The sequence below is a fragment of the Staurois parvus genome, unplaced genomic scaffold (genome assembly GCF_062004578.1).
Source record: "Staurois parvus isolate SC_StPar_1 unplaced genomic scaffold, SC_StPar_1.0 ptg000151l, whole genome shotgun sequence".
Classification (NCBI taxonomy): Eukaryota; Metazoa; Chordata; class Amphibia; order Anura; family Ranidae; genus Staurois; species Staurois parvus.
In genome coordinates this window covers 15725912-15737255 of record NW_028317947.1, presented here as the reverse complement: position 1 = coordinate 15737255, position 11344 = coordinate 15725912, and the positions used below count along the sequence as shown (strand labels likewise).

Here is an 11344-nt window from a genome sequence, read left to right as displayed (position 1 = left end):
ACTATTACATTTGCTATGGCTTAATAATGCATTGTGTGAGCATTGTGGTCAAGTGGGGTAGAGTCCGTAGGCATTGGACATTAGGGTATACTCAACTAGTGCATCCAATGGTTACTATTTGCACCAGTCTTTACAACTGACACTTAAAAAAAAAAAAAAATTCAGACACAAGCAGCCAAGTGCCCCCTTCGGCCGCAGAATCCTTAGTACAGGCGGTGCAGTATCACATACAATCAACAGGTGGCGGTACAACCCTAAGCATTGTTAGCCAATAATAAATTTCCTATTTCTGACATTTCCATTTCAAATTTTTTTTCCAGATCTAATATTCTGCAGCAAGGAACACCGTGGGTATGTTTCTGTGATTTGTATGATTTTAATTTCTGTTTCGGTCTTAATTAGCCTGTAGGTACCAGGAATACCCAGAGGTGTCTGCCGTGCACAGAGACCACTCCGATGAATGCAAAATGAGTTTGTGGTGTACATAAGAGCCTTGGGGACCGGAAAATTCAATTCAAATTGTAATACGAACTCTGGTTCTTCTCGGCGTACTACCGCTTCCCTGGAAATTCTATGATGGCAACAAAGTAAAACTTGCATCTGTTTAGAGAAAGTTGACTGCTACTTGCATCAAGCTTGTCAACAGCTTCGTAATTATTGTTGTCGCTGCCTTGTGATTCAATCTTCTAGTCTTCTAGGAAAAAAAAATGATCTTATTATATTATTACAAGCTGTCAAAACATGTAAACAATTTTCGCTAGTAGTGGCATCGCAAGAGCTTTACGTGCTTTTATGTCATTGATTTTTACATTTAGAATTACCTGGTAAAGCTAACACAAACAGCTGGTGAAGGTTGCGTCATCTCAGTGTGGACGTCAGCAACAAAATGCTTTGATCTTGTCAGAATCGTAGGATCACAAGTATAGAGAATCTCTGGCAAACCAAAAAAAAGTCCAACAAGAGCACCAAACGTCCTGGAGCCCAAAGTATTTGAAATATACAAATTGTTTATAGTAGAAAAAAAATGCTGACATGTTTCGGGGCCAGGCTCCCCCTTCATCGGGGCTCAGGACTTTTAATGGTGCATCAATAGACCAAGATAAGTAGATACCAGGCAAATCTGTACTATGGTTTTCTGCTTGGACCTGTTTCAGAAGGCAAGGAAGTGCCAGTGCTAACAAGTACACCAAAATTACACCTTTGCTATGGCGTGTGAGAAGGAGAAGCGGAACAAGAAGCCAGTTGGTTCATGTGCTGACAAGAAGCATGCTGATACGCGCAGCAATGTGACAGAGAAGTGAGTTTATTACTGTGCTGCTTCTCCTTTCACTGCCCATTCATGGGTTGGGAGCAGGGGCAGACTGACAACTCATGGGGCCCCTGGGCAATAGGGGATCATGGGGCCCCTGTGTCCTCGCCCACACTCAAACCACACCCAAAAAAGCCTATGAAAGGTACCAGGGGCATCTCATGGGGCCCCCTTCTGATCCCGGGCCCTCGGGCAGTGCTCGAGTTCTCGAATGGTCAGTCCGCCCGTTTGGGAGCAGTACAGGAACACCTGGCTACTTGCATCAAGCATGTCAACAGCTTTTTAATTATTGTTGTTGCTGCCTTGTGATTCAATCTTGAAGTCTTTAACGGCTTCCCGTCCACCCTATAGCAGAAATACTGCTACAGGGCGGCACAGGTGAGCAAAATAACGTATATAAATGTGATTTTGCATTTCTGGGTAGGGGGCGCCCGCCACACGGTGATTTCCAATGATCACAGACAGGGAGGAGGACCAGGGGTGGACTGACCATTTAGGCACTCGGGCACTGCCCGAGGGCCCGAGGTCAGTAGGGGGCCCCATGAGATGCCCCTGGTACCTTTCATAGGCTTTTTGGGTGTGGTCTGAGTGTGAGCAAAGACACAGGGACCCCTTGATTTCTTATTGCCTTAGGGCCCCATGAGTTGTCAGGCCACCCCTGAGGAGGACTGTTTTGTTTACCGACAGTCCTCCTCCCTGTCAGCTCGGGCGAACTGCTCTGGATGGCTGTGCACAGCACAGCCATCCAGAGCAGTGTGATTACAGTGAAACACATACCGCCCCCTAGTAAAACACTCCCAGCACAAGGTTAACCCTTTGATCGCCCCTCATGTTAACCCCTTCCTGCCCAGTGCCATTAGTACAGTGTCGGTGCTTTTTTTAGCACTGATCACTGTATAGGTGTCACTGGGGATGTCAGTGACACCACGTCAGTTCCCCCCAGTGTCAAAATGTCAGCCGCAGTCCTGCAGTCCCACTATAAGTCGCTGATCGCCGCCATTACTAGTAAAAAAATGTGAAAAATCCCAGTATATATACCGCCATTTGTAAACGCTATAACTTTCACGTAAACCAATTAATTTACACATATTGGAATTTTTTTTTTTTTTTAGCAAAGACATGTCACAGAATACATTTTGGCCTAAATTTATGACGAAATTTGATTGTTTTAATTTTTTTCCTGGACATGTTTAATAGCAAGTCAAAAATATAGTTTTTTTCTCAAAATTGTCGGCCTTTTTTTTTATAGTGCAAAAATTAAAAAACACACAGGCGATCAAATACCACCGAAAGAAAGCTCAATTTGTGGGAAAAAAGGACGTAAATTTCATTTGGGTGCGGCATTGCACGACCGCGCAATTGTCAGTTAAAGTAACGCAGCGCCGTAACACAAAAATGGCCTGGTCAGGAAGGGGGATAAATCCTCAGGAGGGCAAGTGGTTAAAGAAAAAAAAATCTTATTATATTCTTACAAGCTGTCAAAGCACGTAAACAACTTTCACTAGTAGAGGAATCACAAGAGCTTTTCCTACTTTTATGTCGCTGACTTTTTTAAAATTTAGAATTACCTGGTGAAGATAACACAATTACCCCCGGTTCACATCTATGCGGCCGTGCGGGCCGCGTTTACACAGGCACAAGAGCCCATTTATTTAAATTGGACTCCCGTGCCCCTGACACACAGGGAAGAAGTCCCTGCACTTCTTTGGAAAACACAGCCCGCACGGAAACCAAGGTTCCCAGTACGGTTGCGATTTCCAGTTCGGGCGGCATGCCATTAGAACTAATGGCACCCGCCCGCGGGTCTGCATTTCTCTATGCAGGTGGTGCGGCTGCACGGATTTTCGTGCAGATCCGCAGCGGCACCACCCGCACAGATGTGAACCTAGGGTTAGCCAGTGAAGGTTGCTTCATCTCATTGTGGACATCAGCAAGAAATGCTTTGATCTTGTCATGCCTTGGTAGGGACTTGCTGATTTGATTTTCAGTTAAAGCGGAATTCCAGGCAGATATTAAAGGCACAAATGAATGCAGCTCTGTAATCAATAATACATAACTACATTTATTTTTAAAGGTAAATAGTATAAGGACCTAAATCTGACCTTGTATCATCCTCTTGCAGTCCCTGTACAGAAGGGCTGGAGTGTGAGAAGAATTAGTACAATCAGCTAATTACTTCATGTGCTGACAAGAAGCAAGGAGAAAGAAGAGTGAAAGAAAGATGATCTCATCACTGTGCTGCTTCTCCATTCTCCATCTAGGCACAGACTGGGACTGGTTCGGATGCCTAAGGCTTAGTGGAAGTGGGATAAATGATTCTGGCCAACAGGTTGAGGACATCTAGTGGCCTAAAAAAGTTGGTAAGAGTCAGAATTTCTATCAAGTTTTTAATGCTGTTTATGTCTTCATTTACTGCTGTCTCAGTGACAACAGGACAAGAAACAAGAATGTGTGGGTGTCAATAGCACAGGAAGGCACAGAGAGCAATAAAAAAAAATGGTTCTAACTACTGCCCAAACCCCCTCAGTCTAGACTGTGCTCATTTAAATTCCCACCTTCATCCCTGGTTCTGGGTTCCTCACCTGGACAGGACCATACAACCTTTCGGAGAACATCTCAGTCATGACCTGTGCCTGGTACACACAACACTTCATGCCTTCCTATAGACCAGTCATTCTCAACCATGGTTCCTTGGAACCTTAGAGTTCCTCCAGAGGTTACTATGTGTTCCTTGAGCTGTGACTGATTGACCTCCCATCTAATAGTGCCTTCATAGTTCCAGTGCCAATGACACCAATGATCTTTTTAGCTATCTTTATGGATGGAATTCTGACCACCAATGTAAGGGGCATTTAACATTGACCTCAAAGAATTTGTTTTAGTAATGGTTGCTTGAGACCTAAAACTTAGTTCCTCTGGGTTAGAAAGTTTGAGAAATGCTGCTATATATGGTCCATACTCTGTTGGATGGTTGGTGGCCTCAATGAGTACAAGCTGGCCATAGGAATGAATGAGGCTATGACAAATTTGCACTAGGCACAGAACCCAACTGTCTTTAATGGTGGCAATCTGATCATCACTCTATAGGGGCATGAGTCATACTTACCCCCAATGTAGGGGACATTTAACATTGACCTCACAGAATTGGTTTTAGTAAGGGATCCTTGAGACCTGAGACTTATTTTAGGGGTTCCTCTGGGGTAGAAAGGTTGAGAAATGCTGCTATATATGGTCCATACTCTGTTGGATGGTTGGTGGCCTCCATGAGTACAAGCTAGCCAAAGGAATGAATGAGGCTATGACAAATGTGCACTAGGCACAGGACCCAGCTGTCTTTAATGGTGGCAATCTGATCTCTATAGGGGCATGAGCCATACTTACCCCCAGTGTAGGGGACATTTAACATTGACCTCACAGAATTGGTTTTAGTAAGGGTTCCTTGAGACCTGAGACTTATTTTAGGGGTTCCCCTGGGGTAGAAAGGTTGAGAAATGCTGCTATAGATGGTCCATACTCTGTTGGATGGTTGGTGGCCTCCATGAGTACAAGCTACCCAAAGGAATGAATGAGGCTATGACAAAAGTGCACTAGGCAGGACCCATCTGGGATGGTTGTTTTGGCAAACGCTGTGCCGTGCTGGCCAGGGCTACACTGCAAAGAACTCTAAAGCAGTGATTAAAAGAAGTATTTTAACGTGCGGGCAATATGTAAAGTATACTTCACTAAAAGTGAAGTTGTTATTTACAGCGGTTGTAAAGGCTCAAGGTTTTTTACCTTCATGCATTCTATTCATGAAGGTGAAAAACCTTCTGTGTGCAACAGATCCCCCAGACCCCTCAATACTTACCCATCGAGATCCAATGATGTGCACGACAGCCTTGGCTGTCTCGGGTCTCTGCCTCCTCACTGGCTGAGACAGCAAGCGGAAGCCATTGGCTTCCACTGCAGTTAATCACAGCCAGTCAGCCAATGAGAAGAGGGGGGGAAAGCCACTTGCTATGGGGGCACCTGACAGAAAGGAGGAGCCAGGAGAGCCTGCAGAGGACCTGAGAAGAGGAGGATTCAGACTGCTCTGTGCTAAACCACAACACAGAGCAGGTACTGTAAGTATAGACTTGACAAGTATAGAAATTAACCTCTAGTATCCCTTTATATAAATATACTTTTGTTGCCGTCTCTGCCCCCATCAGGGAGACATCTCATCATTGCTGTGATGTCACGTAGACGGGAAATGAGAGTAAATCTCCACAATGAGGATAGCAAAAATGATGTCAGGAGTTCTCGCCTATCTCCCCAAAAAGCTTACAAAAAATGGTTGGAGTTGGACTTTAGGAGGACCTCCCCTTTTGAACATGTTTATGATATCCCTAATTAGTTCATGACAAGTCTACGTAAATTATGATATTGTGATATGATTTTGTTTGTGAAGTCAATTTTAAAATTCCTAAAACAGCACTGATGAGGTTTTGGGAAAGAGAATAAAATGATTACCAAAGCAGCTAGAGCATGCAGCTTAGTACTTCGCTAAGCATTGAGCGTTTAGCGTAGTACATTCTGTTCGGTCCCAGGCATCAAGGAGCACCCCACAGAGATTCGGATCAGGCGGCAGACTCCACACTTTCAGTCTCACGTATGCAAGACCTTAGATTACCGCAAGCTGCAAAACTTTAACCCTTGCAATAATATTTTCTGAACTTACTTTTTAGTAGATTTTCCCTCCTTTCCTTTCCCTGGTGACACCTGTTCAAGATATGGAGGCTGCAGTTGTCACCACTACAGGTACTCAAGGTCCACAATAAAAAGTTCTAACCCATCCTCACTGTACTTAAAATTTGTTTTTGCCTGTGACCCAATTGCAGATACTTTTTCTGACTTCCCGTCCTTTCAGGATTTGAGGGGAATGTCCCTAGAAGGGACCCAGATGGCAATAAAAACCTGGAAGGGGCACTATGTTTTTCCCGCTCTATAAAGTAAATAAAATGCTTTGGATGGAGCTGAGCTTTTTAGGTTGTAAATTATTGAAGATGAAAAATATAAGCAACCCGTGAAGCAGAAACTTTATTAAACCAAACTATTAGGTTTGCTGGAGCGGAAAGTCTCGACTTTGCTCATTGAGCTGCGTAGACAAAATTTGCTTGAAGGGAATTTTTTTTTTTTTTCTTTCTAGAAATTGCTTTTTTTTAGTGGGATGTATTTCAAAGAGTATAATTTAAATCATCTAGTGCATCCATTCTCAACCAGGGTTCCATCGAACCCTAGAGTTCCTCCAGGGGTTCCTCGAGCTGTGGCTAACTGACCTCCCATCTAATGGTATCTACATAGTTCTAGGTCCAACACCACTTGGTAGAGCCAGCTTCATAACCACAATGGTGTCATTCAGGCCACCCCCATAAGTGGGAAATTGTTCCCCCATACCACCCTCAAAGTAAAGGGGCATTTCCCAATGACCCCGATGGACTAATCTTACTAGGAATTCCCTGAGACCTGAAAACTATATCAAGGGTTCTTCTGGGGTAAAAAGGTTAGAAAAGGCAGATCTAGTGTTTTAATGAGTATTTGTGTTTTCTTCATTAAAAAAGATTAAATATTGAGGGAATTTTGGCACAAGAACAGATCAAGCGTAGGTGAAAGTGCCTTAATTCCACCTTCCCCATTGACTCCAATGTATTTTGCCAAAATGGCGTAATTTTGCCAATGTTTCCCAATTTTAGGAAAATAACAGGTTTTTTTTCTCATTCCTATTAAAGTAGGTGGAAACTTGTACAAATACAAATGCTTGATTACTTTTTTTTTGTTATACTTTTTATAAAGGTCATTACATTGACCATTATGGCCATGATGTGGAAACGGAGGTCTTTTAGGATGAAACATCAAAGTAAAACGACCTCGGCTCATCATCCCCCGAGGAGATGGGATGAGCTGAGGGAATCTAGGCTTGGCCAAGGTAAAAAAATGAAACCCGCGGGGGTTCTTACATGTAATCGGAGTTGGGCCCATTCACACATTTGAATGTAGCCCTACAATGTGTCTGTGTCCAGGGCTGCTCACTTGCAGGTGATCACTGCATGAGCCATTAACTGTGAGCTCCCAACGATAGCTGCAGGAGCCGGAGGCTTCCCATTGCTTTCAATACAGCTGCCTCCCGCAGCTGATTGCCAGGAACCCCCACTGGGGTTATTTCATGTAATCGGAGTTGGGCCCATTCGCACATGTGAATGTAGCCGTACAATGCATCTGTGTCCAGGGCTGATCACTCGCAGGTGATCACTACATGAGCGATTAACTGTGAGCAGCCACCGATAGCTGCAGGAGCCGGAGGCTTCCCATTGCTTTCAATGCAGCTGCCTCCCGCAGCTGATTGCCAGTAAACCCACTGGGGTACTCACATGTAATCGGAGTTGGGCCCATTTGCACATGTGAATGTAGCCATACAATCAAGGGCGGACTGACAACTCATGGGGCCCCCAGGCAATAGGGGATCATGGGGCCCCTGTGTCCTTACCCAAACTCAAAAAAGCCTATGAAAAAGGTACCAGGGGCATCTCATGGGGCCCCCTACTGCCCCCGGGCAGTGCCCGAGTTTCCAAACGGTCAGTCCGCCCCTGCGTACAATGCATCTGTGTCCAGGGCATCGGAGTTGGGCCCAATCATAGGTGTGAATGTAACCATATATGCGTCTAAATTATGCAGAAATACTGACTGCAGATGTGCAATTTACTACTTTGATTTTACGAAGTTGAACTCAGAATTGCTAAACACAATGCAGCTTTGCATAGGCTCGTACTATACAATACTGCTGCATTCAGATAATAAAAAAAACTGTACGGTAAACAGATCTGGACGCAGTAGTTTTGGTTTTTTTTACAAAATTGTGGATGAGCCCCTAATATATCAGTTTGTTTTAGAACCTGAACTTCTAAATGGGGTCAGATCATTTTGACCCCAAACAATGTTTATCTGCTCGGTCAGTGTGACCATGTGTGCATAGGGAGGAGAAACAGGGACAGAAGCCATCTCCTGGAACATTGTGACTGAGAGTTTTGTAAAAGTAATGAACTGAAACCCAAGAATGTCACCGTAAATCCAGAGAGTGCGGAGCAGGAGGAGTCGGCACTCCCTGTGATCTACTGCTCAGGTAAGACAGGACTGAGCTCCACTGGGGAACAATGTAATTAACTAAAGCCAAGTTACAAATGCGTGTTTCATTATAAAGATATAGAAGCTGGCAGCCAGGCAGAAAATTATCTCACCACCTACATTTCTAAAATACGACACAACCTACATTAAACATCCCTTTCCTAATAGGCGCGTAAATGCTAAATTGGTTTCAAATGCACAAAAGTAAATTAATATGGCTATTATCATATAAATGACTATATATTAATATGGTAAATGGTTGCCAGATACTGTTTTAACTGTTTTGAATAAGTCCATTTATAAAAAGTAGAAACATAACAGCTTTTACTGTAATTTACGGCATATTATTGTCACTTTTACACTCATTTACATTTAAAGAGACCCTGTTTCCATACCACCAACAAAAAATTTCACATAAGATAATATGTGCATTTACAATATTTGATGCATGTTGTTTACCTGTAAATGCCTCCCTTGTGTAGACATCCGAAAGCCATCGGAATGTTACTTGAGTGCTGCCATCTTTGATGTGATGTCAGCAGCCTCAAGTGACTCTTTATAGCAGCCATTCTCAACATTTTTACTATGAAAGAACACTTTAATTATTAATAAGGTCTCAGAGAACCTGCATCTGTGTTCAGGGCTGATCACTTGCAGGTGATCACTGCATGAGCGATTAACTGTTGGTCTCAGAGACCCCTGCTGAAATGATCAGACCTACAGCTCATGGTACATTAGCCACACCACATTGGTGGTAAAAGAAGGGCTTCCTCGCACTGGTTACGTAGACAACACATGGAATTCAGAAACATCACAAGATGGGACAGGGACCAGAGAGAAATAGTGGTAAACTAATAACTCATTTAGGGCTGTATTTATTATAAAGAATTCATGGGCCAACGCCTAGGGCAGATTATTAGATGGGGCAGCATCAAGCAGGGCTTCCTCGCACTGGTGGTCAGTAAAAAAGAATGCCCCTGATAGAAGGGTGGCCATTAAGAAAAATGCACATTACAATGATGGTCTGCAAGAAGAATGCCCATTTTACTGATGATCAAGGTAAGCCCCCTATATATTGAGGTACTTTGGGAAGAATACTCCTTACAGAGGTGGTCATTGGGAAAAATATTCTCTTTATAGACAGGTAACACTGGTGTCAGTGATTACTTACCTGAGAAATGAGAGGAGAAGCTCTGTTTGTTCCATTATGATGGTTCTGTTCAGTGATGTTGGTACTAAATATATGTGGGCACCAACAGGCAGGAGGTTTTTCCATCACTGCACAAGAAACCCCTAACAACCTTTGGAGGAACCCAAGGGTTACATAGAATCCTGGTTGAGTAAGTCTGCTCTATTGTATTCCACTTTCACTTCTTCCCCAGTAGCTACATAAATGGTTATGTATGGAGGTGATGGATGAGGCGGAGGAGCAGAGCCAGCACAGAGAGTAATTAGACACTTTCAGAAAAGGAGAGGTCTATGACATGGCAGAGGGGAGAGGTTTTCACCTAGCATTAACTTTCATAATGGTTACGTAGACAACACATGGAATTCAGAAACGTCACGAGATGGGACAGGGACCAGAGAGAAATAGTGGTAAACTCATAACTCATTTAGGGCTGTATTTATTATAAAGAATTCATGGACCAACGCCTAGGGCAGATTATTAGATGGGGCAGCATCAAGCAGGGCTTCCTCGCACTGGTGGTCAGTAAAAAGAATGCCCTGATAGAAGGGTGACCATTAAGAAAAATGCCTATTACAATGATGGTCTGCAAGAAGAATGCCCATTTTACTGATGATCAAGGTAAGCCCCCTATATATTGAGGTACTTTGGGAAGAATACTCCTTACAGAGGTGGTCATTGGGAAAAATATTCTCTTTATAGACAGGTAACACTGGTGTCAGTGATTACTTACCTGAGAAATGAGAGGAGAAGCTCTGTTTGTTCCATTATGATGGTTCTGTTCAGTGATGTTGGTACTAAATATATGTGGGCACCAACAGGCAGGAGGTTTTTCCATCACTGCACAAGAAACCCCTAACAACCTTTGGAGGAACCCAAGGGTTACATAGAATCCTGGTTGAGTAAGTCTGCTCTATTGTATTCCACTTTCACTTCTTCCCCAGTAGCTACATAAATGGTTATGTATGGAGGTGATGGATGAGGCGGAGGAGCAGAGCCAGCACAGAGAGTAATTAGACACTTTCAGAAAAGGAGAGGTCTATGACATGGCAGAGGGGAGAGGTTTTCACCTAGCATTAACTTTCATAATGGTTACGTAGACAACACATGGAATTCAGAAACGTCACGAGATGGGACAGGGACCAGAGAGAAATAGTGGTAAACTCATAACTCATTTAGGGCTGTATTTATTATAAAGAATTCATGGGCCAACGCCTAGGGCAGATTATTAGATGGGGCAGCATCAAGCAGGGCTTCCTCGCACTGGTGGTCAGTAAAAAGAATGCCCTGATAGAAGGGTGACCATTAAGAAAAATGCCTATTACAATGATGGTCTGCAAGAAGAATGCCCATTTTACTAATGATCAAGGTAAGCCCCCTATATATTGAGGTACTTTGGGAAGAATACTCCTTACAGAGGTGGTCATTGGGAAAAATATTCTCTTTATAGACAGGTAACACTGGTGTCAGTGATTACTTACCTGAGAAATGAGAGGAGAAGCTCTGTTTGTTCCATTATGATGGTTCTGTTCAGTGATGTTGGTACTAAATATATGTGGGCACCAACAGGCAGGAGGTTTTTCCATCACTGCACAAGAAACCCCTAACAACCTTTGGAGGAACCCAAGGGTTACATGGAATCCTGGTTGAGTAAGTCTGCTCTATTGTATTCCACTTTCACTTCTTCCCCAGTAGCTACATAAATGGTTATG

The 11344-nt window shown here is 43.4% G+C and overlaps 1 long non-coding RNA gene across 1 annotated transcript; it reads right to left on the bottom strand.

Annotated features, from left to right (window-relative positions):
* Positions 1 to 352: 352 nt before the first annotated feature.
* Positions 353 to 9810, bottom strand: LOC149464523 (uncharacterized). The gene is made up of 2 exons (XR_016312379.1): positions 9618 to 9810; positions 353 to 691 (listed from the first exon to the last, which is right to left on the bottom strand). It is a non-coding gene; the product is annotated as an uncharacterized LOC149464523 (long non-coding RNA).
* Positions 9811 to 11344: the final 1534 nt, after the last annotated feature.